This window comes from Brassica oleracea, chromosome C3, assembly GCF_000695525.1.
Source record: "Brassica oleracea var. oleracea cultivar TO1000 chromosome C3, BOL, whole genome shotgun sequence".
NCBI classification, from domain to species: domain Eukaryota; kingdom Viridiplantae; phylum Streptophyta; class Magnoliopsida; order Brassicales; family Brassicaceae; genus Brassica; species Brassica oleracea.
In genome coordinates this window covers 64,139,466-64,140,184 of record NC_027750.1, presented here as the reverse complement: position 1 = coordinate 64,140,184, position 719 = coordinate 64,139,466, and the positions used below count along the sequence as shown (strand labels likewise).

At 38.9% G+C, this 719-nt stretch overlaps 1 pseudogene; it reads right to left on the bottom strand.

Annotated features, from left to right (window-relative positions):
• Window positions 1-3: 3 nt before the first annotated feature.
• The window catches only part of LOC106331230, a 6,103-nt pseudogene continuing 5,387 nt past the window's right edge, over window positions 4-719 (bottom strand).

Genomic DNA, 719 nt, shown 5'->3' with positions numbered 1-719 from the left:
AAAGTTGAGATGCCCAAATCGAAGATGCCAAAGCCAAGACTCTTCCTTGTAGCATATCTTGAGACACCTTGCGATGTCATGTTGAATGTTTAGGACAAACATTCTATTACTTGACATCGGCACCTTTGTGATGAGATTATTTGCATTATCTCTTAAAGAAAGGCTATTATCTTTTAGTCGAATGTCATAACCTTTCTCTAAGAGTTGTCCTAGGCTCAAGATGTTGGTCTTCATGCTTGGAATGTAGTAAACGTTGGAAATGAATTGATGATCTCCATTCTTCAAGCGCATGAGAATATTTTCTTTACCTTTCACTTCCATCTTTGATTCATCTCCTAAAGCCACATCAGTTTTCACCGATTCATCGAGCTCCACAAACATGCTTCTATTCCCACACATGTGGTTGCTTGCACCACTATCAAGGTACCACTTGTGAACCTCATTTGGTTCATCCTTCTTGTAAGCCATCAATAGCATATCTTCTCCTTTACTACTTTCTTCAACATAGTTGGACTTCTCTTCAACTCTATTTTTGTTTGGAGTTTTGTATTCAGAAGCATAATGTCCAAACTTTCCGTAACTATAGCATTTGATGCTTGATTTATCGTACCTTGATTTTGGGTTTCCTCTTCTATGACCTCTTGATGAATTCTCTCCTCTTTGGTTGAAATTTTTACACCACGACCTCGTCCTTGGAAATTGCCACCACCACGTCTCGG